We start from the raw sequence: 25000 nt of genomic DNA on the forward strand, positions 1-25000 counted from the left end.
GGCTGACACCTGCATGAAAAATGTCTGATCTGGTGACAAAATAATATATATTTGTAAATAAATAAAAATATATCTATATAATATATATGTGTATGTGTATATATATATAAATACATGTATATATATGTATATACATAATGTATATATATATACACAGTATGCATACATTATATATATATATATATATATATATATATATATATATATATATATATATATATATATATATATATATAATGTAATAGTTTTTAGTGATAAGAACTACTACGCTTGAAGGACTTTCAAAATACTTTTACAAACATTCTCACATCTATCAGTTGTTAATTGCCTATGTTGCACTGGAGTTAATGACGAGAAAAAATTTATTGTCTGTGTTAACTGAACAATAGACCATTATTGATTCTCTCCTTTGTTATTTTCTCCTTTCCAGTTTTTCCTTTTATCACATTTGTGCATTCTTCTCTGTTATCGGTTTTTTTTTATTACATTTGACTTGTTCGTTATGGAATTTTTCATGTGATAATAATTATGATAAGAATCGTAATAATGTTTATAATAATATTAATTGTAAAAATATTAACAGTATGAATAAAAATTATTATTATTATTATTATTATTATTATTATTATTATTATTATTATTATTATTATTATTATTATTATTATTATTATTATTATTATTATCTGTGAATTTTTTTTTCTTATTTGGCTTTGGCTTGTTCATTATGGAATTTTTCCATATATTACACATTAATACAATACACACAATAATATTTATTATTATTATTATTATTATTATTATTATTATTATTATTATTATTATTATTATTATTATTATTATTATTCAAAGTCAGAACCTGACAAAACTTACCGAACTCCAAAGGGAGAAGAAGCGACCACACAGACGTAGAAAGAGAGAGAGAGAGAGAGAGAGAGAGAGAGAGAGAGAGAGAGAAAGAGAGAGAGAGAGAGAGAGAGAATTCAGAACAAATTTCTCGACGGAACGGAGGAGGTGTAACATCATTAGCGAAGCAAAAGTAACGGGACTCCCAGACAGCGTGGGAGGGGGGGGGGGGGAATCTGTTACAAGGTTACCCGCATTACCCGTCTCCTGTATAAAGTGCAAGGTTACTATTGTAATGAGCTTGTATGCACCACTTAAACGTTGAAGTTGTAATTCCTCGGTATTCATAACGATAATGCTACAAGAGATCGTTATTTATCAATCTCTAATTATCTATCACAAGGCTGCCGTTGAAGGCAGTGCAATTATTTGCCATTTTTTAATAATATACCATAAGGCCACAACACACTTGTGTTTAAGATTATATTGGTTGTGAACTGAACAATAGGACACTGTTATAGAGTAAATATTACAAAAAAAAAATGTTGTTTCTCGTGTTTCAGTAATGATTTGTAAAGCTTCTCTCAATCTTGAGATACTGACTGCAAATTACACGACATTACGCTTTCTGAATTAATACAATTAAATTTTAATGCAATTACATTTTAATTGTTTTTATTATTATGAAATGCATCAAGCCATGAATTATTCTTCTACGAGAATTTATACGCTCACAATGTCCCAAAGACTGTTTGAAAGAGGAGTACCACGTAGTTCGGTGGTCTTCCACCAGGGCGGCGCTGCAGAGCCTTGCATCCATCTTGGAAGGTCTGGTGACAGCGCAAATTGAACAGGGGCTTAGTGCGATTGTGAATTTTTTTTTAATCCTGAACGTTTAAAGAGTAAGTGTTTAGCGAGTGTTTAGGGTTTAGTGATTGTTTGATATGTAAGTATTCATTGAATGTCTATGAGTAAGTGTTTAGTGAATATTTAGCGAGTGTTTAGTGTGTAAGTATTCAGTGAATGCTTAGTGAGTGTTTAGGGTTTAGTGCATGTTTAGTGTGTGTAAGTGTTTAGTGAATAGGTAGGGTTTAGTGAATGTTTGATGAATGTTAGTGTTTAGTGAATGTTTTGTGTGTAAGTATTCAGTGAATGTTTAGTGCGTGTGTAGGGTTTAGTGATTGTTTAGCGAGTAAGTGTGTAGTGAATGTTTAGTGAGTGTTTAGGGTTTAGTGAATGTTAGATGTGTAAGTATTCTGTGAATGTTTACTGAGTGTTTAGGGTTTAATTAATGTTTAGTGTGTAAGTGTTTAATGAGTAGTCAGGGTTTAGTGAATGTTCAGTTAAAGTTAGTGTTTAGTGAATGTTTAGTGTGCAAGTATTCAGTGAATGTTTAGTGTGCAAGTATTCAATGAATGTTTAGTGTGTAAGTGTTTAGTGAGTGGTTCGGGTTTAGTGAATGTTTAGCGAAAGTTAGTGTTTAATGAATGTTTAGTGTGTAAGTATTCACTATACACTAAACGCTCACTAAACACTCATAAAACACTAAACATTCACTAAACATTCACTAAGCACTCACTATACACTAAACATTCACTAAGTACTCACTATACACTAAACACTTATTAGACATTCATTAAACATTCACTAAACACTCACTATACACTAAACACTCACTAAACCCTAAACACTCATTAAACACCAGATACTCACTAAAACCTAAATGCTCATTAAACCCCTAAACACTCAATAAACATTAAACAGTCATTGAACATTCACTAATCACTAATTATTTTAGACATTCATTAAACATTCACTAAACACTCACTATACACTAAACACTCACTAAACCCTAAACACTCATTAAACACCAGATACTCACTAAAACCTAAATGTTTCGATTAAAACCCTAAACACTCAATAAACACAAAACAGTCATTGAACATTCATTTCATCATCATTAAACATCACTACATCATCTACCGAATAATTAGTGATTAGTGAAATGTCAATGACTGTTTAATGTTTTATTGAGTGTTTAGGGTTTAATGAGCATTTAGGTTTTAGTGAGTATCTGGTGTTTAATGAGTGTTTAGGGTTTAGTGAGTGTTTAGTGTATAGTGAGTGTTTAGTGAATGTTTAATGAATGTCTAATAAGTGTTTAGTGTATAGTGAGTACTTAGTGAATGTTTAGTGTATAGTGAGTGCTTAGTGAATGTTTAGTGAATGTTTAGGGTATAGTGTGTATTTAGTGAATGTTTAGGGTATAGTGAGTATTTAGTGAATGTTTATTGATTGTTTAGTGTTTTATGAGTGTTTAGTGAGCGTTTAGTGTATAGTGAGTGTTGAGTATTCAGTGAGTGTTTAGTGCTATTGAGTGTATAGTAAGTATGGGTGTTTAATGAGTGTAAGTATATAATGTGTGTTAGTGTTTAATGATTGTACATTACTTTTTAGTTGATGTTTAGTGACTGTATGCAAAGGAAGTCCTGTAATTTACAGGAACCAATTGAGTTAGACATTGCTTAGATCCAAGGGCAGATGCTTAGGCCTTGACCACATTGGTTGGAGTGCTTAGGTCAACCTGTTTTTGTAAGGTATTTTTTTCTCTGTGAAGTTGGGTCAAGTAATAATAATAATAATAATAATAATAATAATAATAATAATAATAATAATAATAAATATTTCAGATTATGCGGATTAGAATGCAGAATTCTGTACTTCAACTACAATAAACCTCAGAACAGAAATATTTCGAAATACGAGTATATTTTATTGTAATGGTTAATTTACCTATAAAAAATAACGTATTTTTATAACAATCAAACAAGAAGAAAAAAAAGCAAAGTTGCCGTAGTGCTTCGTCTCTACAGTATAGTACTATGAGCTGGACCAAGACCTTTCAATATAGCCGCCCTAGGTCACACGTTCGGCAGGGAGATCGCCACTCCTTGTTATTGACGCTCAATGGAGCCGAATACGAAGTTTAAAAGCCCTAGTACTATAGTAGTAGCAGTAAACACTTTCCCTTGCAACGGCTCCTTATCCCTTCCCTACAGAACACCAAGCATTACCGAGACTTGACAGCCTAGTGTAAGAAGAAATGGGTCACACTGAGGCCCGAGAGCCAATATAGTAATAGTCAGTATATCATGACATCAATAACTGATGCTGCAAACTCTTCGTAAAGGTTGGAATAATGAGAGTCAATCGTTTTGCGGCGTTTTTCTACTTCTCTTGAGGAGAAGTTCAAGATCTCTCGGCTTCTCATCGAAGTAAACAGATTTTGCCTTTATGTAGAAAGGAAACGTAGAATACGCGGTGCGCTGAATAAATGAAACACTCGCGCTTGTAAAGATGCCACTTATTTACTTATTTCCAGTTATTATTTTTTCAACTTGCCAAACCAGGGTATCAAAAGGGGCAAAATGTGGTAATCGTCTAATGATTCTGAAATTTATGTAGGCCTAAAGTAGAAATATCGTGTGGTCATAATGAGACGTGGTCTTGGATAGCCTAAAAAACGAGAATATTAAGAAAGACATTTTTCGTATGATGAAAAGGAAGCCATTCTTGCACATTATTTCTTGAACAGCATACAGAGACATTCATCACCTACCTTAATGACACTCGGCTGGACCAGAGATGCCATTAATCCACTAATTTGTGTGCGACTGTGTTGCCCAGATAGACGACAGTTGGTTAGTAATCACGCTTTTAGTGTGGAAGATGATAGTCCACGATTTCTCTCTCTCTCTCTCTCTCTCTCTCTCTCTCTCTCTCTCTCTCTCTCTCCTTTTTTTCATTTCGAAATTACTATAGAGGATGCCAGCTGAGCTGACATAGGAGTAGCATCTTCAATAAACACCTGGCAAGGCAACACTGCCGATGATATCGATCGCTGATTGGCCTAATTCAATCTAATTCGAATGTATTCAAATTGGCTTTGAATTCCTACAAAAGCAGTTATTACTACAAAAAACAGGGGGTGATACACAAAAATGATGCGATAATATCTTTGATATTAGCTATGTCCTTTTGAGTTACTACAGATAAACTTAAGTTACAAGTATATAAAGCTAAGTACCAGTAAAAAAAATGCTGGTATACGTACACGAACAACCAGAAAGTGCGGTGGACTGCGTAAATCTAACTTGGCAGTTGGGCTCAGAGCTTCGGTCAAAAATTACCTGTAGTCGATATTATCCCAGTGTGGCAGTCTGCAATCTCATTTAATGTAAGTTTCTTTTTCATAGTCTGTACATAATACGCAAGCATCCTTTAAAATGTATGAAGCTATTGTAAAGTAGAAATTTTGATATAAAAGTAAAGTTTGTTAGGCCTATGGTGCACTTGGCGGGGAGGGTAATGCTTCAGAGTAGCGCTTTAAAATTCCTCCGGGAAAACAACACCGAGCTGTATTTTGAGGAAACCACGTGTATTTCGATGTATAAAATGTCACAAAAACTTTCGCTTTACAAGAAAATTGGTGTATTATCACTCTACTTATCCTACGTGAGAAAAGAAAGGCTACGACAGCCCGCTAGCCTAATCAAGCCAAGCATTCAAAATGCTTGGTTTCATGTGACGGTAAAATGAGGATCTTATTTATAACGGTTTTCTTTTTTAAATACGTTCCTGCCGTTTCTCACATTCGGCAATTTATTGACAACAAATCCGGAGAACCGCGTAACCAAGGTCCAAAGAAAACCTTGCGAGTAACTATTGTTGGGATCAGACTTCGGATATTGGCCTATAATTTCTTGCGTGGACAGTGCTGGTTTGAGGTAAAACCAACATAGGCCTACGTATAAGTATGCAATCCCTCTTCTCTCGTACTAAGCACAACAAAAGCTTTTCATCATTGGGAATGTAGTTGTTAATCTAAACAGAGGAAATCCAAATACCTATTTTCAGAGGTGGACTGAACTCTACGTTCAGTGTTTTTCCACGGTGTGCTGATTTTACCCATACCGGTTAACAATGGTGAAGGCTAATAAGTCATAAGGAAAAGCTAAGCCTAACTGAAAACCTTATGCACTTGCCAGTGAACACTGACGTATAAGTGGGTAGGGTATGTTACTTGAATAACAATGTTCACGTGATAAATACTGAATCTCCTCGACTAATCTATAGTTTAAAGAAGTCTAAACCCAATCATATATTACGATGCTTTAAAACAATGGAGGCTCCTTGCATTAGTTTGTTATTCTCTCTCTCTCTCTCTCTCTCTCTCTCTCTCTCTAAGCACTCGTTTGCAGTGTTGCCACATTTCCACACTACTGACTTCCACGCTTGCCAAAATTTTAAATTCATTCAACCATCGGTAATGAATATACAGCAACACGATAGGCTACATGCTTTCCTTTTTAGTCTAAAGATCATTTCCCCTAAACTTCTCTTATCAAGTTTATCACAATCACTTTTTACATTTATTAAAACAATTTTAAATAGATTTAAGTTACCTTAATTAGTTGGAAACCTAAAACTGTCACTCTGTTGTCGTCTGCATTCGACGTGTCAGTCAAGACATCGCTCCTCGATCGTCTTCTACTGCTTCGTGATTCGGAGTAAACAACCATTCTTTGATGGCTCTTTCTTCAGTCATTATTATATAAAAAACATATAAATATGCAAATGACCGAGAATATAGGTCAATGAATGACATACGAAAACAATTAGGGTGTGGACATCTTTTCCACACTCGGTGTGGCAGACCGTAAAATGAAGACGCCATATTTCCAAGTTTCGACAACACTGCTCGTTTGTTATCCTCTGTGTCCTCTGTCAGCGACAGCACATCCCACAGTGTTGCCATATCGCACTTTCAATGAATGATGATATTTCGATACCAGATGAGTTGATACGGTTATGGTTTAGGTTTGGAGCAAGGACTGCAGCATTGTTGATATCGTAGGTCTAGATGCTTTCTTTATTAGAAGGAAAGAGAAAGTCAGGGCTATAATAACTTTTCACATTGTGAATTTAACGGCATTGTTATCTGTTGCACGATAATGCTTTAGATGGGGAGGTAGGCGTCGAAGGGCGCCTTGATATCATTAGAAAAATTAGGAGGAAGATAAAAGAGTGTGGCTTTACCACAAAGGAAGGAATAGACCTTCCTGCCTTTTGACGAATCGGGTAAATGGAAGAAGGCTGGGAATTCCGAATTCCCTACGAAGTAGATTTACGAAGGTGTAGCTGGTATTAACCCAGTATGTAGGCTATCCATCTACGCGCCACCTATGAGGTGCTAGTACTAAACATGGAGGAAGCTCATTGGGATGCCGTGTTTAGTACTAGCCGCTCGGGGATCAAAGATGTCGTTTATTAAAATATAAAAAATGGGTGTATATGATACTTTGATACCCGAGGGGTTAGTACTAAACACGGCGTCCGATTGAGCTACCGCCATGTTTAGTACAAGCACCTCGGAGGTGACACGTAGGTAGATACATAACCAGTGGAACTCCTTCTCTTTAAGATAAAAAAAAATACATTGGCCATTATTAAAATACTGACATCGTCTCTCTCTCTCTCTCTCTCTCTCTCTCTCTCTCTCTCTCTCCCCTTCGTGCTGTATGGTAATAATGATTTCAACAACTTAATTCTTTACACTTCGGAGTCGTTTTTGTTTCCGTCTAATGTCTCACTTACCGTAAAATGCTTCCTTTAACCTCTGAAGGATCCTTACGGTTTCTTTAAGCAGCCATTAAGGAACTTTTTGCTTGGTGTCTCTGACCCGAAAAGGGGAAGAGGCGGAGAAAGGAACGCGAAGAAAGAAGCGAACAGAGGAAGGCTGGAAGGGGGAGAATGAGGAAATACTAAAGACATTGTCACTCAAAATTCCAAACATACAAATCTCCATTTGGCTTACAAGTGGAAAATACCGGAGAAGAAGAAGAAGAAGAAGAAGAAGAAGAAGAAGAAGAAGAAGAAGAAGAAGAAGAAGAAGAAGAAGAAGAGGGGGTGGAGGGGAAAGAGGAAGAGAAATCTCACAAAATGAGTGCAGATTACCACATTAGTACGAGACGCGAAAAGGTTGCAACTCAAAATTCTATTCACCGAACCTTCCTTCGTAAAAACGCATCAATAACACCTTTCAAATCGTAATCGTGAGAGCGTCTGTGCCCTTTTTATTCATATTTTGCGCCATTTTAGAGGTTTTATCAGAAGAATTAATCATATGCATGGCCCGGAGGTCACAGATCACAGTGTATTGAGTGGTGCGCCTGCCCTCCCGAGCTCAGCTGGAGTCACATCCTTTAACGCCGCTATCTTTTGTATGATCGTTTGTCATTTATTTATGAAAAAATAAAAGGAAAATTATATTGATTAATAAATAATGGCATATTCTGAGCCTTTGTAACCGCGGGAATAGGAGGCTTACACGTTTTTCTTGAATAACATTTTATTAAGAGTTGCAGTAAGATGAACAGGAAGCGTTTATGTTTTCGAAATAGCCTCTAATGGCATGAAGTTTGCTTCTAAGAAGTCTCTTGAAGAGCAGTTATTCTAGGAATATATTCTTTTAATGCAAAACGTAAAGTGTATGGATTTCACTACAGCATTTGAAAAGGGATTGCCATTTAAATTTATGTACTTGGTATTATTGCAGCATTTCAGTTCAGTAGGGGGAGCCTTGTAATTCCTGTTCCACTCAAGGTAAAAGAACCTTGTTGACTGTATTCTTACATTTGAAGGCCTGGAGTCTCTAGTTTTCCACCCGTTATGTAGAAAGAGAAGTCACTAGCTTCTGCGAAATTAGCATAAATAGGTAAACAAGTAACTGGATCTTAGTCAGTTGTGCAATAGGAAATGATTTACCACAATTGATAAATTCATTCACTCAGTACTACATTCGATTATTACAGTCCCTGGGTTATTTCACTGAATTAGGGTTCAGATATCTTTGTTTTCGACCGTAATGGAAATTCATATGGTTAAAATCAATAGGCTCAAAGCTAGTAGGTTGTGAATATCGACATACTGTATGAGGTTACTGATCTTGTATCTTATCCAGTTTCTTTTTGAAAATTGTTAACTTACCCTAGTGACAGCAACAGCCTTCCAAGAAGTTATTGGGTTATTTTTCCCTAGAACCTATGATATTATTGGGAAAATCTGAATTCCATCAATGCCCAAGTTTACTGCACACGGCCAGTTGTGTGTGAATGCCAGTGAAAAGTTTAATTTTATTATTTTTGATGTGCGTACCATTTCTAATATTCTTTTGTCAGTGCTATGTTTGAAACTATCTTTCATGGAAAATGAAACGTCTCGAAATACTGGGAATTTCATTGACAAATCCCTTCTATCCTTACAGAGACGAAATGAAAAGCGTGGTCTCAGCGACAGCATCAAATAGAACGGCTCCAAACTGGTGATTCGGGACGCTTACTTTACTGGATCAAATGACATTCATCAGCGCCCTCTGTTTGTCTGTTTCTCTGGTAAGTGTTGAGATACCTCATAAATTATTCACATTTGTTACGATTGGCCTCATGTCATCAGTAATACTTTTTTCTCTCTTGATTTCTGTTTTGGTTTAATGTTCATTATTGTTATTAGTGTTAGATCTAGCAGTGATAATATTGGTGTTATACTCGGTATTCGTATTTATTTTAATACAAACAGCCGTTGTTGATAAGAGAGGGTGGCTGCGTTCAAGCGCCTCCTAATTAGTAAGACCCTTTCATTCTAACGCTCCAAGTACCCTTCCAACAAACTACTTCCTGGGTTTCTTTCCCTCTCTCCTCTGAACACTGGGGAATTATGAGCCTTTCGGACTAACGCACTTCGCCAATTCTTTCAACATGACCATACTTCATCAGCACGCACGCTTGATATTTGGCAGCTATACTAAACATATTATCTCCTCATCCTGTCTGTCTCACATTTTCGCCTATATATGTAGCCAGGTAGACAATTCGGCTTAACAGTTTGAATCCTTTTGCATTTACATTTAAAAACCGCAAAATACTTCCCTAAAAAGGAGTTGGCTCAACAAGACTTGCATATCTAGCGTTTTGTCTTCTCTGAGCATTAAGAAGTCGTTGCCTTCATTGCCTTACCTTTTCTAAGACTCACATCTATTGTCGATCTACAATCATCTGTGAGATTTAACATCAGTATAATTTTCGCCAATGCATTTGACCCCTAACCACTCCAGGTAACCGGAAGTGAACTGAAATAAATCCGGTTTAGAAAGTGAGAGAATTATCTGTAAGTTCGACACAAAAGGGGGAAAATTATAAAGTATTTGAACTAACCTTGGAAGGGGAAAGTTAATGAGGAGACACGTTTTGAACCCATAATAGAATTATAAACGAAATCCTTTTTCACTTACTTTTTCTGAGTTGCTGTAGCAAAAGTTGATGGGTATGATCAATACTGTTAGCAGCTATTTTAATCACTGGCTGTGCTTTAAGAAAAAGTTAAGTATACCTTAGTTTAACCAGACCACTGAGCTGATTAACAGCTCTCCTAGGGCTGGCCCGAAGGATTAGCTTTATTTTACGTGGCTAAGAACCAACTGGTTACCTAGCAACGGGACCTACAGCTTATTGCGGAATCTGAACCACATTATAGCGAGAAATGAATTTCTATCACCAGAAATAAATTCCTCTATCCTTCATTGGCCGGTCGGAGAATCGAACGCGGACCAGCCGAGGCTAGCTAACGATACCACCCGTCAAATGAGGAACTGTGCTTTAAGAGCGTTGAGATCTTGCATTATAGGAAAGTCCTGTCTTTTAATACATGTATGTCAGAGAGAGAGAGAGAGAGAGAGAGGGAGAGAGAGAGAGAGAGAGAGAGAGAGAGAGAGAGAGAGAGAGAGAGGGATGAAAACGAGTTGCCATGATCAACTACCGCCAAAGCTGAGAAGGACTTGTGCATCGTGGTCAAGTGACAGTTTATATATTTATACAGTAATGAAGTAAGTACGAGAAATTACTTACCTTACCACCAGTGGCGGATCCAGAAAAATTTCGTGGGGGAGAACCAATTTTCATATACATGCATACATAAATATATATATTTTATATATAATATATATGTGTACATATAATATATATATATATGTATATACATATATATTTCTATTATAGAATTTTTTCCCATTTCTATATTTCTCATTTACGTTGTTATTATCTAAATCTTCAATATTATTATTTTGTCATTATTTTTCATGGGGCGGGGGGGGGGGGTGGCAAGTGGCCCAGGTGGCCCGCCCCCTGGATCCGCTAGTACTTACCACTTACAATAACGAGACTTAATTCCTCTTGTGGAAGTTTCTGAAGATAGAAAATTAAAAAAAAAAAAAATTCTTGATCCCATCAACAAACCCATGACTTTTGTTAATATATTTTCATTACGTACAAACAGAATAGGGGAAAAAATCTGTTCAAAGTAAATTCCATACAAAAAAATAATTCCGAAACGTGGAAAACCTTTATACATGAATATGAGAGCGTAGCTATTAAAACGGAAAGCTGTATCAGGTTCAATTAGGTTGTAGCTGTTGTTTTCTATTTTCTTTTAGGCGAAATTATCATTATTACAGAATATGTGCATATGAATATATCACACTTTACCACATTCCCTGTGGTAAAATGTGAGATATAATTCACCTGTAAGTCTGATTAAAGTCATGTATATATACATACATATATATATATATATATATATATATATATATATATATATATATATATATATATATATATATATATATATATATGTGTGTGTGTGTGTGTGTGTGTGTGTTAGTATATGTGTGATTGTCTATATATATATATATATATATATATATATATATATATATATATATATATATATATATATATATATATATATATATCCATGCGTGTGTGTTTGTGTGTGAGTATGTGTATCGGGTGTGTGTGTGGGTATTGTTACCTCTTTTTGTCTTCTTATTTTCTTTAAAATGCCTTCGCCTTTTTAAAATCTAACACTGGAAATTACCTTTTTCTGAAAGTCTGGGAATATCGACATCCGCCATGACTTTGGTGTGTTATTCAGTTTGGAATTCCGTTCCAGACAGAGAGAGGAAGAGGGAGAGCAAGAGAGAAGAGAGAGAGAGAGAGAGAGACAAAGAAAGGCACATCCGGAATCCGAAGTATGAAGAGTAAAGAAGTTAACCGCGTGGAAACGCTTTTTAAAATCGAGACCTCCTTCTCAGAAACATTAAATTCATTTTAGGAGAAAGGGAAAATTAAATATGACACGACGAAGTAATTTGTATATTTACTGCACAGTTACTGATAATTTGGTAAAGATAAAAATAAGGCTAAATAGCAGTTGAACTGACGAAGGAATCGTTGTCTAATGTGTATGTCTGGTAAATTTGATAAAATCAACAGAAAGAAAGTTGGGAAATGTTAAGAAGGGTGAAAGAATGGCTTGGTAGAGTAAATGTCGTTACAGGTACACTCTGGTAAATGTAAAGGAACTCATGTATTTTACCTGTAAAGAGATGTTTGAGAGCATATTATATATATATATATATATATATATATATATATATATATATATATATATATATATATATATATTATATATGTGTATATGTATATATTTATTTATTTATTTATATATGTATATGTAAATTATACACACACACACACACACACATTCATTACACACACATATATATATATATATATATATATGCATATATATTATATAGCATATATACGAGTATAGTATATACATATATATATTTTGTATATACACATATGTATGTATATATATCTATATACATATACATATATATATATGTGTGTGTATATATATATATATTATATATATATATATATATATATATAGAGAGAGAGAGAGAGAGAGAGAGAGAGAGAGAGAGAGAGAGAGAGAGGATGTAGTATCACCAACATTGCATCTTCTAGTAACTAGGCTTTAAGGATTTCCAGGTCAAGAATGTCAGAATTTTTTAAGGGTATCTCATCGAATACATATATTTCCCACCCAGAATATACATATGGGAAACATGGCTGCAACAAGATTTTGAACCTGTTGACCTAACAACAAAATACGCTGCTCTCTCTCTCTCTCTCTCTCTCTCTCTCTCTCTCTCTCTCTCTCTCTCCTTCCTCGAAGTGATCTCCGTTTGAAGGTCTGACAGCAAGAAATAATCTGCCGCAGGTCAATTATGAAAACGACTCTGGCAGCTGATGAGACGTCTTAGCTGATCACAATATTTGTATACGAAAATGTTTCGGTGGATTTCGTCCATTTAGGAAAGGTTCGTACCTAGGAATGAAGGCTAATTCGTGGTATACTACGAATTTCGTCCATCACTGCTGATAGACTGATGGGCCAATGACGCAATACAACAGTCTTGATGAGATAGAAACTGACGAATAGTGAAACAAAGTCAGATGAAGGAATAAATCGTTTTGTATCTTTTCGCTCGACCCTCCTTTACGTTGTTTCGCTGAGAAAGTCGATGACGCAAGCTGTGGATCCCCGCAAAATGACGGAATTTCATATCATCCCAGATTTCTATTTCCAGCTTGACATTAACGCAAGATTAGTCAGAAAGAAGTGGGACTTTTCATTAAAACAAAACCAATCAACAGAAGAAATCCGAGGTGAAGAAAACGGAAGATGGTCTTCAAAGAAAACGGTACCTCTGTCTCTCTCTCTCTCTCTCTCGGCGGTCTGCCTACGCAAACCAAAGATTGCTCTCTTCATGTTGCTAAGGTATCTTTATTCTCCTCCCTGTCAGATAATTTCATAATGTTCCGTTAATCCCGGCTGAGGTCAGCCAAAGGTCTAAGCAGCCGAAACTAATCCAAAAGCCATTCAAATTTTGCGAGAGACAGGTACACGAACTCTCTGAAGAAAGTTTTATTGCGTGTTATAGTCCTGTAACCATTTCCCCTTATTAATAATTGAATATATTTGGAAAATCTCCTCTCTCTTGAGAGAACAGAAGCCAGCGATGGCTCAACCAGGAAGCTATAAGCCGAGTCAAAACTGGCCGGGAGAAGCAGGGGTTTTAACTGACTTAGTGTGTGAGATTATATGTATGGCTTACTTTATGGCTTGTTTTTATCTGGGGTTGGGTCAATGTGCTACTGTAACCCTCCTCCCTCCCCCTCCACGACTCATCTCCCTCCAGACTAAGAATACCCAACCCTCCCTTCCTCTCTCCCTCTCTCTCTCTCTCTCTCCCCACCCCTACCCCACTCCACGGATGCCCGCGTACTAATTATCAGCCTCGGTAATGATGAGGCTTAATGAGGCTTGGCGAGGTGTCCCTTATCTTGGGGGAACATAAGTAGTTCAGATAACGAGTTTGTTATGGTATGTCATGAGAATCGGAGAAAGGGAGCGATAAACGGAGAGATAGCGGCAGATGGGCAGCGAGCGAACGGAGAGCCAAGAGGAAGAAGAAGAAGAGGAGGAGGAGGAGGGGGAGGAGAAAGAGGAAGAAGAAGGAGAAGGAGGCGATTCGAACTGGGTGTGAAACTGAGGCGATTTGCCCAGGTTTTCTTCTGAAGTTCTCTCGCCCACTATCTGCTGGGCGGGCGGGGGTCCGGTGAAAGTGAAACTTTGCGTTCTATCCTGAAGGTGGTGGATTCCGAAGACCGATCTTGTGACAAGATATACGTCATAGTTTTTTTTTTATATATATATCTTGTACGTCGTAGTGTCTGTTCCTATTGTAGGTTAGACGGCATAGCTTGTATAATCGTGCATGTTGGTCGTCAATGGTCCTAGTGTCTGATTTTATAATGGGTTGTATACCACAGCCTTTTTAGTCATATATGGTACACGTCGATGTTAGTCGTGTATGGTACGCCATAGCTTTTTTAATCATGTATGTTGCATGTCATATTGTTTAACTTGATAGCAGGTTATACGTCATAGTTTTTGTAATCATTCAAACTGCACTTCGTTGTTCTTGGAATGTAAAAGTTATTTACAGAAAAAAAATGTGAGGTTTGAACGTTGACTTTTAAAAGAGATTGTGAAGATTGTTGGGTACACATGTGAACAGTACTTTCTTTAGAGCAACTAGAGGTCCTGATAGAGTGAAGCTTACATGAGAAAAGATGTCCTGATGAAAGAGAGACCGGCTTAGTGTAAAAGTAGGGTGTAGAGATGATTTGTGCTGTGCGCTTTACACTATCGAACATCAGCAAATATAGAAAGATGACAGAAATGAAAAGAAAAACAGACTAGGATGTTGTAATTCACAGAAAAAATAGATGTTGTACGATTTTTAACATTTTCTCCAGATGCTTTTGCTTATCTGAAGGAAAAATATTCTTATTCCAATTTTTTCTTTTGCTGCATTGAAATTAACGCTTTACAATGAAATTCACGTACAAAATAGGACTAATAAGACTTTTTTTTTATTTATTTCAAGGCATAGCCGTTTCTTTTTTGAACAATGATAAAACAAAGTGCACAAAAAACCAAGTCATTACTGTACATAGTGAGGAAGTATGATTGAGTGCTGAGGAGTTAGGTAGCCTCAGAATATCAGTCACCCTTATAGGAACTTTATGGGAAAGATAAATTCCTACGAATGTATTGTCCATGATAAAAATTTTGTGGATTAGTTTATCTTAACCAGCGTTACATTTATAATTCCGATTTTAAACATGAAGTACTTTAGCAAAAATAAAAGCACCATGAAGGCTAAGAATTTATATTACGTATACATACATACATACATACGAGTTCACACGTACATACATACGAGTACATACATGCATATCTGAATACACACATACATCCATGAATGTATGTATTTATAATACAGGATAGAATAAAGAATTCAGGCCTAAGGCCAAGCGCTGGGCCCTATGAGGTCATTCAGCGCTGAAAAGGAAAATTGACAGGAAGGAGATTTGAAAGGTGTAACCAAGGTCTAGAGACCTTGGGTGTAACAGGAGGAAAACCTCGCAGCTGCACTATGCAATAATTGTTAGAGAGGGTGGAACGTTAGATGGAAGAAAGAAAATATGAACGGGGACACAGTAAAAGGAATGAAGAAGGTTGCAGCTTGAGGCCGAAGGTATGCTGCAAAGACCCTTAAGCAATGCCTACAGTGCACCACGTGAGGTGCACTGACGGCACTAACCCCTTGTGGGGTAGTTATTTATAAGCTTACATGTATTTACTGTGCACGAACTCGATATATATAAAACCTACTGTCACCGTTATCGGCGAAGATTGTTCCAGTCGGAATCCCCATGCTTCGGGGTTTTCTTCAAAGAGCCCAAAGGACAATGAGGACCCTCTTTGCCTTCCAAATTACTACTTATTGGGGGTGCAGGAGGTCATAAAAAAGAAGAACGCATTACCCTGCCTCGCGTGTGTGAAGCTCCGTGGTTATAGATCAAGGAATTCCGAGTCGAAAAGAAAAAGAAGAAGAAATAGGATTATCCTTTCGACTAGCGCGTCAGCACTCAAGGATGAATCCCTTTGAAAGCTATACACATTTCTCAATTATCGTCTCTCCTCCTTCCCCCTTTGCGATGCCCGCATCACTCCCGCCCTGCGGAAACCCCCCTCCTCCCTCCCCAACCCATTTCATTTGATATTGCCTTTGTTACATTATTCCTCATGTAATGTAGATTACGAGCAATTATCATACATGGTCATTCTTTCGTCAGTTAATTTATTCCTTATATTTTATTCAGAATTATCTTCATCACCAAGTCTGTACTCTTGCAATATTGATTACGAATGCTTATGGATAAAAAGGTTTTTTTTATGTTAATTTAAGGTGTCTTTTAGTAATTCTTACTAGTTTTACTTTACTCACTGCTTATAGGAAAGATTCTGCATCTAAAAATCTATGTATGACTTATCAATTTTTAACGGAAATAAACCCTCCCAGAAAATGTGAAGGTTTGATAGTGAAGAAAACTGATCACGCTAAAAATAGTGAGAGTAAGAACTTCTAATGGAATGATAGTGTCATCATCATCATTATGATTATTGATTACTATTATTGAATATTAGTAAGAAGAAAGCAAAGAAACAGATAAAAAAAGAAAAACAGGAACTTACAATAATAATAATAATAATAATAATAATAATAATAATAATAATAATAATAATAATAATAATAATAATAATAATTTGGAAGATAGTGGTAACGGGACTATGACAATAACGTTGGGAATTTTCTGAAAATATTACCAAAGAAGATATAACAGTTGCTTTATTCATGGAAGTCTTCAGGAAATGCCAGCGATCATTCCTTTACTCTCAGGTGCAATGTACAAGAAAATTTGTTTGAAAATTCATAAAAAATGTAGGAGGGAAATATCAGATCTTAAAGGAGAGAGAGAGAGAGAGAGAGAGAGAGAGATTGAGATTAGGGATGAGGAACCGTAGCAGTGAAAAAAATTCACGAAGGGTAATCGACAGAGAGGTGGGGAGGGAGAGAGGACCGGGATAAAAGACTAAACAGTGGACAGCAAGGAAAGAAAAAATCGTGTCGAAGAGAGAGAGAGAGAGAGAGAGAGAGACTCAGTGAAAGAATGAAAGAAGCGAAGTGGCTGAAGGGCTAAAGGTGGGGGTCTGCTCATCATCAAATTACGATCGCGTTCCAACGAGACGGATCTAGTGCGCATGTGTGTGAAATTCCTCCGTCATTCTCATCTGCGATTCATGAACCCTTTCTACTTTCTTATGAAACCTGAGGCGAGCCACGCACTAAACAAGTACACTTACGAAGATCCAAATGGATGGAAAATGACCCGAGTCCGATGCTGGCGGTCAGATGCCCCAAATGCCCACAATCATAAGGGATTGATTTTTGCTCGACGGCGGACGGCCGGCGGGCAGAGGGCGAGAGGTCAGCTCTGGGAGCTTGTAGAAACTCACAAGCTCACTGATGGTCCTGTTCCTGGCTCTCTCTCTCTCTCTCCCTCTCTCTCTCTCTCTCTCTCTCTCTCTCTCTCTCTCTCTCTCTCTCTCTCTCTCTCTCTCTCGTTGCTGAGTTTCTTAAGCAGTGACAGTGCGCCGAATATTTCTCGTAAAGGTTTTAGGTTCTTGTTTTTATTAACGATCCAGCAAAGGTCTCTATTTCGGTCAATTTTGCAGTTTTTTCACAGTTAAAAAAAACATCAGATCTCTCTCTCTCTCTCTCTCTCTCTCTCTCTCTCTCTCTCTCTCTCTCTCTCTCTCTTTCCATTCCTTATGCTTCCTTTCTTTCTCGCTCACCTATTCTTTCCAGTCTTTCTCGACGCTCCTCTTCCCTTCCCATCGCGAATTATAGACAAAACTTTCATGTATATGAATTCGTGTCATTCCTTACAAGCTTAGAATAGATTCAGTTAGTCAGAACATATTAATTTTTCTTCATGATATTTTTTCAACAGTTCGATAACACCGATCATCGGCAGAACTGGTTCACCGTGGCGCCGTCTGGACTGAGAATATTGGCCAGAAAAGCGCCAGTCATTTGTTGTCCGGTTATTAATAATAAGTATGCATACGTATTGCCAATTAATGTACGTCTGAAACGAAAATATGTCTTTCGCATGTGGATTATTTTCTCTCTCTCTCTCTCTCTCTCTCTCTCTCTCTCTCTCTCTCTCTCTCTCTCTCTCTCTCTCTCTCTCCCTTTATCCGGCAGCCTCCCTCCCTCCCTCCCCGCTCCCCAGCAACAAAGAATAGCTAGGAAAGAGCGGAATAAAGATGAGAGACGCTTTAAACCAAAGAATTAAGTAACGAAACAAGAGCAAAGGGAACATAGAACTAATTAAAATACTTCCCGGCCTTTGATGAACATAAACCTCATAGTTCCTTCACCGCCCTTCGTTAAAGAAGAGCGAAATTTCGTCGATAATCCATTAAAGCTTGTATCTGCAAATCCAAATTATCTCTTGTTCCAACCACCTCTGCCAGAAGCCAATGTCTTTTGCCAGCACGGGCTCTTGGGAGCAAGATCTAACGGTAACGGACAGCTCAGGGAAGAAAGTTTATTTAATCTGTCTAAAAAAAAGAAAAAAATCGCAAGTTCTTGCCTACTCGAGTACAGAGATGTTTATATGAATTCCTGTCTAGCGAACGCCTACCGGACCGACCACAACTTTCTTCTTATTTGCGCGGGCGCATTCTTTCCTCTTGAACCGTACCAGTTTGCGCTCGAAGCTCTTTGCGATGCAGGATACCCTTTGGGTGTATTCTTGCAGGCGGGTCACTTGCATACTCTGCGTAAAAATTCTTGGTTTCGTATTATATATATATATATATATATATATATATATATATATATATATATATATATATATATATATATATAATGTGTGTGTGTTTATGCATGTACACAAATCCATACTTATGCATTTTTATCCTTTTGGACAAGCTGTTAAATCAACCTGGCTTATAAAAATTGTAATAAGACAATAAGAAAGAATCGTTGGTTAGTAAAAAATTTTCCCCTTGGAACTGACATTGCAGCTTGTCCTAAAATCCAAGGAAAACCCAAAATTCCTTTTATATATTTATTGCGGTCCTGACACAATTAGACATTACGTATTCTAGTCCCCACTCAGGTTCTGCGGTATATTATCCACCTTTTCTTATTCCTATAAAGGACTCCCTGTTTATCAGTACAGCATATTGGATATCGTGGTTAAAAACCTGATAACATTCACAAACGGTTAAAGAAAACTAACATGACCTACCATGAAGTTCATGGGATTTGACTCCAGTCTTTGTCGTTGTTGACTGGGCAACATCTGTCGGTATTCTCATTTCCGGTGGCATTCTCATGGTCCTTTTTCACTTACCCTCTCTCATTTCCTTTTGTCAAGAAAAGTATCTTCAATTTAATTCTCCCACTTTTCCACTTGCTTCACTTTCCAGCAGTCCTCTCTGTTCTTTGTGCTTTTTGTATAAACATGTTGTTCACTCTAATCATGAGATTATAGTTATAGAGATTGTCCATCTCTCTAATCTGCTGTATGAGACTTGTGTATCCTGAAAAGTTTGAATAAAAAGTGAGAACAAACTGCAAGGAAGAGGAGAGAAGAGAAAGCCGAGTAGAGATGACGTCAAAGCATCAGTATCGAATTCAAATTAATATGATAAAACCGTTAGATCGAGGGCTAAGTATAATTCGCAAATTGTCTGGCGATCTCTCGTCTCAGTTTCGATCTATTATATTATATTCTCGAAGCTGATGTTTTGTTGTATCAGGTAGAAGTCGTCCGCTTTCCGAGATCTTCTTATTAACCAGATTGCCCTTATGTTCAATTCATCTTGATTCGTAGAGATTTGATAATAAATAAATAAATGAGGATATTCATTATTTCGACATGCTTTCACGTATTTTCCTTAAAAAACGAAAACAAAGAAAAAGAAAGAATTTACAAGGTTTTTCAAAAATGCACATGAAATCGACAGCTACATGTACAAAAGATCTGAAGCAAAACTTCAGTATTCCTTTTGGTTTTCACTGGGTAGGCAATGACCACATTTCTTTAGAAAATACAAATACCACTCTTCCATAAACTTGACCGTGATTATTATATTTATATTTATTACGAGATTCGTCTCGTCCGGGAAGAGAGAGAGAGAGAGAAATGCAGCACAAACATCTTTGTTGCCTACACCCAAAACTGTTATTGAGGGCGATCGGTGACCGTCATGGAGTGGTTGCCACTTCGTACGACGTTTGCGGATGACTGATGAGAAGAGTTCTGACCTTTTTTAACTACGTAATGATATGCCTCTGGTTGGAGGAACCCAAATGGCTTTCTTATCGTGCCTCGTAATGTTTCTACTCTTTATATGACAAAAGAAGAGAGAAAGAGAGAGCATTTAAGTTTACATTCCAAGAAAATTGTCAGTAATCAAAAGACATTTATGACAGAGAGAGAGAGAGAGAGAGAGAGAGCGCCCCGGTTTAAGCTTATGTTCCATGACAATTGTCAGTAATCAAAAGACATTTAAGAGAGAGAGAGAGAGAGAGATAGCATTTAAGCTCACTTTTCGAGAAAATTATCAGTAATCAAAAGACCTTTAAGAGAGAGAGAGAGAGAGAGAGAGAGAGAGAGATAGCATTTAAGCTCACATTCCTAGGAAATTGTTAGTATATAACCAAAAGACATTTAAGTGAGAGATAGCATTTAAGCTTTCTATTCGAGAAAATTGTCGGTAATCAAAAGACATTTAAGAGAGAGAGAGAGATAGCATTTAAGCTCACATTCCTAGAAAATCGTTAACAATCAAAAGACGTTTATGGGAGAGAAAGAGAGTATAAATGCTTACGTTCCACGAAAACTGTTTGTAATCAAAAGACATATATAAGAGAGAGTGAGAGCGGTTAAGCTTACATTCCGTGAACAATGCTAGTAATTAAAATACATTTAAAAGAGAGAGAGAGAGAGAGAGCGCGCGCACGTTTAAGCTTACGTTTCAAGAAAATTGTTGGTAATCAAATATTTATGAGAGAGATAATTTAAACTTCCGTCCAAAGAAAATTGTTATTAATCAAAAGAGAGAGAGAGAGAGAGAGAGCATTTAAGCTTACATTCCAAGATATTGCTAGTAACCGGAAGACAGTTATACAGTATAAGGGAGAGCGAGAGAGAAAAAGAGAGGAAGAAAGTATTTAAGCTTGCATTCCAAGAAAATTCTTAGTACCCAAGTATGAGACTGTTTACATATATGCAAGAACTATTGATTTTGCCTATGCATTGTTACGTTGTTAGGAATAAGGAAAACTCTTGTTTCAGTAAGGAATATCCAGTAATATTTCATAATCTAAGTTTTTCATTTAGTTGCTGCTATCCTTAAGCTTTAACAAAAGGAACCCAACGTATAGTTTTATATATATATATATATATATATATATATATATATATATATATATATATATATACATATGTGTGTATGTATATATACATATATATATATATACACATACATACATACATACATACATACATACATACATACATATATATAGATACTGTATATATAAATACAGTGTATGTGCGCATGTTTGTATACTGGCAATCTGTATGGAGTGGACGGATTACCTATATTTACTTATGTTTTTGTACAGAGACATTTAAGGATACACATATGTAAAAACATGGTGACTTCAATTCTTACAAATAATGATCTCAGAGAGATGCATCTTGCATTTAGAGAGACGATTACTGTACAAATACAAAAAAAAAAATAGCATTTTTGACAAAAATGTTTTTGTTATTTCTTGATTTACACACCTCTAATAAACACAGTCATGAAATACATATATCCTGATTACAAATTATTCTCTTTTATTTGTTCTTTGTTTAACCAAACTGGCTCATGAAAAATGAAAAATAAAATCACACATTATTTCTTTCTAGTTTACGTTTGTCTAATAAAGGGATGCATCGGAAATGAAAACAGAACCGTTGATGAACTTTTAATAATCTACACTTTTCTAATAAACTCATGGAATTCGGAAAATACAGCGAAGCACTTTATTCATCGTGGTGTAATCTTTTGCGGTAAGGAGTAATAACAAAAGGTGACAAGTAAATAATGCGCTGTAGTTTCTTCGGCGCAACCGAGTTTTCTGTACAGTCGCTACAGCGTATAATCAAAACCAGCGAAAATAGATCTATCTTTCGGTGGTATATCTGGACCGTGGTCTCGGTATAATGCTGTATGAGCCGCGGCCCATGATACTTTAACCACGGCCCGGTGGTGGCCTATCCTATATAGTTGCCAGAAGCATGAGTATGGCTAACTTTAACCTTAAATAAAATAAAAACCGCTGAGGCTAGAGGGCTGCAATTTAGTATGTTTGATGATTGGAGGGTGGGTGATCAACATACTAATTTGCAGCCCTCTAGCCTCAGTAGTTTTTAAGATCTGAGGGAGGACAGAATAAAGTGTGGACGGACACAAAGCCGACACAACAGTTTTCTTTTACAGAAAACTAACAAGCAATCACATCACATATTACCATTCAATCGTTTAAATAAACAGACTCATATAAACAGACAAAATTATAGATGTTCTGATTTATCATTTTTATAACGGACAACCATATGAGAGAGAATAAAAAAAAAGATAGAACGTAATTCAGACCGACCTATAAGAACCACGTCAAAAATGCGAATAGTTCATCATCCTTCCACCCCTCATTATCAAGTTAGGATTCCTCTGTAATCGGAACCCTCTGCCTTGCCGTAAGGACTCCCATCATCCTAAGATGTTGGTGGACTTTTAAACGCCGGGATGGACACCGGATAATCCCAGCTATGTCGTCGTAGGAGATAAGAGATATTGTATATGAGTCGTGGGATTCTCGCTAAGTAGATCCGCTGGGGAATGTTTACAGAAAGGGTATTCGAGTTTCAGGTGCATTTATATATGCAAATGTGTTCTATGTGTTCTCAGTGTGTTCTATGAAGATGTTAATGGAGGATATATATTTGTCTGTCTGTCTTTATCTACCTACACACACACACACACACACACACACACACACACACACACACATACATATATATATATATATATATATATATATATATATATATATATATATATATATATATATATATATATATAATGTACTTATATTTGCACACCTGACTTTTCTTTATGCTCACCGGTGTACAGCCACAAATATCACTTCATTGCGAATTCACTGCACCTTGGGAATACCTTATAGTCAAAAGGATTTGTAAGGAATAAGTACAGGTGCCTTGGACAGTTTAAATAGTTGCCTTTCGGCGTACGTTATTCCCAAGGTAAAGTTAACTCGACATCAAGGGGTATTTATGGTTCAGTACTGGTGAGTATTCAAAAAGCCACATGTGACATTATATATATATATATATATATATATATATATATATATATATATATATATATATATATATATATATATATATATATATATATATATACATATATATATATATATATATATATATATATATATATATATATATATATATATACATATATATATATATATATATATATATATATATATATATATATATATATATATATATATATATATATATATATAAAGTCTTAACCAAGTCACACCATATTTTAACTGACGAAACTCCGGTGAATTCTAGAAGGACCGCCGCCTTGAATTGCGGAGATGACGGTCGCCACACAGGCACGGAGGCAACTTTTTCTAAGAAGGTCGTGGACAGGTATAAAGGAGAGAGATTCCTCTCCATCGCAGGCCACTGAGACTCGACCTCCTTCAGGTAGAGATAGCCAGCCCCCGCCCCTCGGTGGCCCTGAGCTAAGCGGGGCAAAAATCTCCAGACCTCTTTGGAATCCCTGTAATTTAGCCCATGCTATCGTCGCGCTTGGCTCGGGGCTACAGAAAAGGTGTAAAATAATGAGCGAGTCCCGCGATGAATGATGAAAAGGGCAAGTGCGAGATGAGTAAACAGGTGAATAAGGTCAAAGCGACGAGGAATGGCGAGAGGAGAAATGAAAGGAATGAGGGTGCGGGCGTCGGTGTGTGAAAACGGTGGGTGTGTAGTAAAAAGAAAAAAAAAAAAGATATTTCCTGATGTGCATACACATTTGTTTTATTGGAATGTATACTTTTTTAATCACTCAAGCATGCACTTGTTTAGGTTTGTATGTACAGTAGTAAAAGGAAAAAGAGGTATTTCCTGATGTATACATACACATTTGTTTTATTGGAATGTATACTGTTTTCATCAGCCAAGCATGAAAAAGTTTAGGTTTATATCTCACAAGCGTGCATGATAATTCGTGATTGCTCCATACAAGCATAATCTTGTTTATGATTTTACCCGGCAAGCATTTACCAAATGGAGGTAGTTATGAAAAAGTTATTAAATAAGCCGTATTTGGACACATGGTTTGTTATAAGTTTGTTCAGACCAGACTCGTAAGGCTTGTAAGTTATTTACTATTTGAGTTCTAGGAACAGATCAGACCTTATGCTCCCCACCTCGAAAATCTCAAACAATGCAAGTGATATTCTCACTATAACAAAACAATTGAATTTAAATGAAGGGCAAAGTTAACATCACCAGTCATCTTTTGTTTGTTAAAACTCACGAACATTATATATAGCAAAAAAAAAAATCCTCAAGGAAGATAATGAAAGTTACGAGCG

General features: G+C 36.4%; 1 protein-coding gene across 1 annotated transcript in view; it reads left to right on the top strand.

Annotated features, from left to right (window-relative positions):
* The first annotated feature begins 4966 nt into the window (after positions 1–4966).
* LOC136844995 (uncharacterized) overlaps positions 4967–25000 on the top strand; it is a 121255-nt gene continuing 101221 nt past the window's right edge. Inside the window, exons 1-2 of the mRNA XM_067114528.1 lie at positions 4967–5080; positions 9170–9296. The gene's annotated coding sequence lies outside the window, so the exon portion shown is untranslated. The remainder of the gene's footprint in view (positions 5081–9169; positions 9297–25000) is intronic.

The sequence above is a fragment of the Macrobrachium rosenbergii genome, chromosome 2, assembly GCF_040412425.1.
Source record: "Macrobrachium rosenbergii isolate ZJJX-2024 chromosome 2, ASM4041242v1, whole genome shotgun sequence".
NCBI classification, from domain to species: Eukaryota; Metazoa; Arthropoda; class Malacostraca; order Decapoda; family Palaemonidae; genus Macrobrachium; species Macrobrachium rosenbergii.